Source organism: Schistocerca serialis, unplaced genomic scaffold (assembly GCF_023864345.2).
Source record: "Schistocerca serialis cubense isolate TAMUIC-IGC-003099 unplaced genomic scaffold, iqSchSeri2.2 HiC_scaffold_952, whole genome shotgun sequence".
NCBI lineage: Eukaryota > Metazoa > Arthropoda > Insecta > Orthoptera > Acrididae > Schistocerca > Schistocerca serialis.
In genome coordinates, this window is record NW_026048576.1 from 30,001 (window position 1) to 35,000 (window position 5,000).

Here is a 5,000-nt window from a genome sequence, read left to right on the forward strand (position 1 = left end):
ACCTCCCCGTGCCGGGAGTGGGTAATTTGCGCGCCTGCTGCCTTCCTTGGATGTGGTAGCCGTTTCTCAGGCTCCCTCTCCGGAATCGAACCCTGATTCCCCGTTACCCGTTACAACCATGGTAGGCGCAGAACCTACCATCGACAGTTGATAAGGCAGACATTTGAAAGATGCGTCGCCGGTACGAGGACCGTGCGATCAGCCCTAAGTTATTCAGAGTCACCAAGGCAAACGGACCGGACGAGCCGACCGATTGGTTTTGATCTAATAAAAGCGTCCCTTCCATCTCTGGTCGGGACTCTGTTTGCATGTATTAGCTCTAGAATTACCACAGTTATCCAAGTAACGTGGGTACGATCTAAGGAACCATAACTGATTTAATGAGCCATTCGCGGTTTCACCTTAATGCGGCTTGTACTGAGACATGCATGGCTTAATCTTTGAGACAAGCATATGACTACTGGCAGGATCAACCAGGGAGCTGCGTCAACTAGAGCTGAGCAGCCGGCCGCCCGGGAGTGTGTCCCGGGGGCCCGCGCGAACACGCAAGCGTCCGCTCAATTATTCTGCAAACAGGAGGAGGCTGAGCTCCCCTGCACAACACACCTCGAAACCCTCTCAGGTCCCGGCGGCGCGCAGCGCCGTCCTAAGTACTTGGTCGGGTTCGAGAGAGGCGCAATCGCCCGGAGTTAGGCGAGTAGACGCTTTAGGTGCGACCACCCGTGCTCCCAACTGAGCTTGCCGCTGCCGACAGAGGCCCGGGAGCGTGCTGTCGTGGCATTGCCGGCGGGAGACAACACGCGCCACCTACGGTGACCGGCAGCTCCAACGCCAGCGCCACAGAAGGACAAAAGCCCTACTTGGGTGCCGAAGCGAACTCTCCCAGCACAGCGCACGCGCCAACACGTCCGCACAGCTGCGATACAAACCACCTGCGAGAACCGCTGGGGCGACCGAGCAGCAGACGGCGTCGCGGCGCCGAGCGCCGGGCGGCGGCGCATCCTCAGCGCACAAAGTCCTCAATCGGACCAGCACACTGCAGATGGCCACCGCGCTTCGCACCGGGCCCGCGAGGACCTACTTTGGCCGCAAGGCGCCGCGAGCAGGGGGCGCCGGCGCGCAGCTGCGCCGCCTGCCGCGTCCGTCGGCCGGCGCGCCTGCCACCGGCCGCCCCCACCAGCCGGCTGTAGCGCGTGCGCCCACGCACCGCGCTGCCAGCACGCCGGGCGGCCCCCCCTCACCGGCCGGGGACGGTCCCACCCAGCCACCGCCGCGTATCGCCTCACACCCAGATCCCCTTTCACGTTCGTGGGCATGGTGGGTCCCCTTTCACGTTCGTGGGCATGGTGGGTATCCCTGAAACAACCGGTTAATAGCTCGACCGATCGTCGCCAACACTGATTCACCTCTAGCGAGAACAACCGCACCACAACGGGTTACCGGTTGTTCATTTGCGTAACGTCACCAGCAAACGTACACGTCCATCGCCATTTGCAACGAGTATTGCATGCCTGTGTCAGGTGTCACAACACACTACGTCTGCCCACATAGACGCAACAACATGTGCACGCCTAGAGAACACGTGGAAGGTAGACCCCGTACGTATGCGGTGTCCATTGCGCGAACGACTGTCAGCCCGCCTCTGCAGCATGTCGCAGATGTGGAACGCGGTGCAACATGCTATCACGGTGTGTGAGAAGAGACGACTACGTCCGAATACACGCTCCACTACATCAACAGACTGCTCATGCTGATCGCCATCCAGGGCGTCCGTTCCTCCCACACGTCTGTATGGCGTACCACACTGCAATCCAGCTCTTATAGGGAGACGACACGTAGCTGCGTGCACAATATTTGGACTGTATGGTCCGCCGTTGCTAGGCGCTGTCGTCATACGGTCACATGGGCCACGATGTATCATTCAGTACATACGGAGCAATGTGCAGTACAGTTTGTGGGTTTTGCGTACATCGGCGGACAGGTGACAGGCCGTACCACAACGTAGGCTGAGTACGTCGGCATGCGAAGGGCATTGAACATGCAAACTTCTCACCGACCAGCTTGCGAAGGCAGGGGGGAAGGGGGGGGGGCATGTACGTCCTGCTGCTATCCACACTACAGTGTATAGCAGGAGCATGTGGAAAGTCAGCAACACCTGCAAGGTGTTTAACATGACGCGATACACAGGGGACCGGGCAGTGCGAGTAGCGAACTATATTGCGAGGGTTGCGGTTAGGCAACACTACACTACTTTAACGGGTTGCATAACAATTACAGAGCAGGTTCAGCGACAACGTGCGTCAGGTTAAGGCGCAATATAGTTTAGGTTACGGCGCACTTTAGGTTAGGTTAAGGCACATTATAGGTTAGGTTAAGGCACAACATGGGTTACGTTAAGGCACAACATGGGTTACGTTAAGGCACAACATGGGTTACGTTAAGGCACAACATGGGTTAGGTTAAGGCACAACATGGGTTAGGTTAAGGCACAACATGGGTTAGGTTAAGGCACAACATGGGTTAGGTTAAGGCACAACATGGGTTAGGTTAAGGCACAACATGGGTTAGGTTAAGGCACAACATGGGTTAGGTTAAGGCACAACATGGGTTAGGTTAAGGCACAACATGGGTTAGGTTAAGGCACAACATGGGTTAGGTTAAGGCACAACATGGGTTAGGTTAAGGCACAACATGGGTTAGGTTAAGGCACAACATGGGTTAGGTTAAGGCACAACATGGGTTAGGTTAAGGCACAACATGGGTTAGGTTAAGGCACAACATGGGTTAGGTTAAGGCACAACATGGGTTAGGTTAAGGCACAACATGGGTTAGGTTAAGGCACAACATGGGTTAGGTTAAGGCACAACATGGGTTAGGTTAAGGCACAACATGGGTTAGGTTAAGGCACAACATGGGTTAGGTTAAGGCACAACATGGGTTAGGTTAAGGCACAACATGGGTTAGGTTAAGGCACAACATGGGTTAGGTTAAGGCACAACATGGGTTAGGTTAAGGCACAACATGGGTTAGGTTAAGGCACAACATGGGTTAGGTTAAGGCACAACATGGGTTAGGTTAAGGCACAACATGGGTTAGGTTAAGGCACAACATGGGTTAGGTTAAGGCACAACATGGGTTAGGTTAAGGCACAACATGGGTTAGGTTAAGGCACAACATGGGTTAGGTTAAGGCACACCATGGGTTAGGTTAAGGCACACCATGGGTTAGGTTAAGGCACAACATGGGTTAGGTTAAGGCACAACATGGGTTAGGTTAAGGCACAACATGGGTTAGGTTAAGGCACAACATGGGTTAGGTTAAGGCACAACATGGGTTAGGTTAAGGCACAACGTAGGTTAGGTTAAGGCACAACGTGGGTTAGGTTAAGGCACAACGTGGGTTAGGTTAAGGCACAACGTGGGTTAGGTTAAGGCACAACGTGGGTTAGGTTAAGGCACAACATGGGTTAGGTTAAGGCACAACATGGGTTAGGTTAAGGCACACCATGGGTTAGGTTAAGGCACAACATGGGTTAGGTTAAGGCACAACATGGGTTAGGTTAAGGCACAACATGGGTTAGGTTAAGGCACAACATGGGTTAGGTTAAGGCACAACATGGGTTAGGTTAAGGCACAACATGGGTTAGGTTAAGGCACAACATGGGTTAGGTTAAGGCACAACGTAGGTTAGGTTAAGGCACAACGTGGGTTAGGTTAAGGCACAACATGGGTTAGGTTAAGGCACAACATGGGTTAGGTTAAGGCACAATATGGGTTAGGTTAAGGCACAACATGGGTTAGGTTAAGGCACAACATGGGTTAGGTTAAGGCACAACATGGGTTACGTTACGGCACAACATGGGTTACGTTACGGCACAACATGGGTTACGTTACGGCACAACATGGGTTACGTTACGGCACAACATGGGTTACGTTACGGCACAACATGGGTTACGTTACGGCACAACATGGGTTACGTTACGGCACAACATGGGTTACGTTACGGCACAAATTAGGTTAGGTTACGGCACAAATTAGGTTAGGTTAAGGCACAAATTAGGTTAGGTTAAGGCACAAATTAGGTTAGGTTAAGGCACAAATTAGGTTAGGTTAAGGCACAAATTAGGTTAGGTTAAGGCACAAATTAGGTTAGGTTAAGGCACAAATTAGGTTAGGTTAAGGCACGATATAGGTTAGGTTAAGGCACGATATAGGTTAGGTTAAGGCACGATATAGGTTAGGTTAAGGCACGATATAGGTTAGGTTAAGGCACGATATAGGTTAGGTTAAGGCACGATATAGGTTAGGTTAAGGCACGATATAGGTTAGGTTAAGGCACGATATAGGTTAGGTTAAGGTACGATATAGGTTAGGTTAAGGTACGATATAGGTTAGGTTAAGGTACGATATAGGTTAGGTTAAGGTACGATATAGGTTAGGTTAAGGTACGATATAGGTTAGGTTAAGGTACGATATAGGTTAGGTTAAGGTACGATATAGGTTAGGTTAAGGTACGATATAGGTTAGGTTAAGGTACGATATAGGTTAGGTTAAGGTACGATATAGGTTAGGTTAAGGTACGATATAGCGTAGGTTCAGATACACATTGTTGTAGGGAAAGGTGTATTGGGGGGGGGGGCGGCAGGTTCGTTGATAGTGATTATCGTAATTGGATGCCTGCGGTATTATCCGATTTGTCACGTCAGGATGCACTTTTGGCTCATGACAGGCGGCGCTCCGATTCCATGGTTGTGGCAGATCTGTGTCTTTCATTCCTGCCATTGTTTGTGTGCTGTGACAGGAGGCAGTATTGTGATGTTGGGTGCACCACTGTGTAGGACATGTGTGGGTGTTCGTGGCTTAGCTGAGCAATGTGCGGATGTCGGAAGGGTGGGATATTGTGTTTTCTGGGTGGACCTCCCGGTCTGGTAATGATAGTGTGGATTGTGTCATGTGGCGGAGAGGATGCACTGGATGTTCTTCCATGCTGGTGGTTAGATA

At 51.6% G+C, this 5,000-nt stretch overlaps 1 non-coding gene across 1 annotated transcript in view; it reads right to left on the reverse strand.

The window, feature by feature from the left end:
* The window catches only part of LOC126453648 (small subunit ribosomal RNA), a 1,909-nt gene extending 1,429 nt beyond the window's left edge, over positions 1-480 (reverse strand). Inside the window, exon 1 of the ribosomal RNA XR_007584950.1 lies at positions 1-480. This exon is cut by the window's left edge and continues 1,429 nt beyond it. This is a non-coding gene — a ribosomal RNA (small subunit ribosomal RNA).
* Between the last annotated feature and the right edge of the window lie 4,520 nt (positions 481-5,000).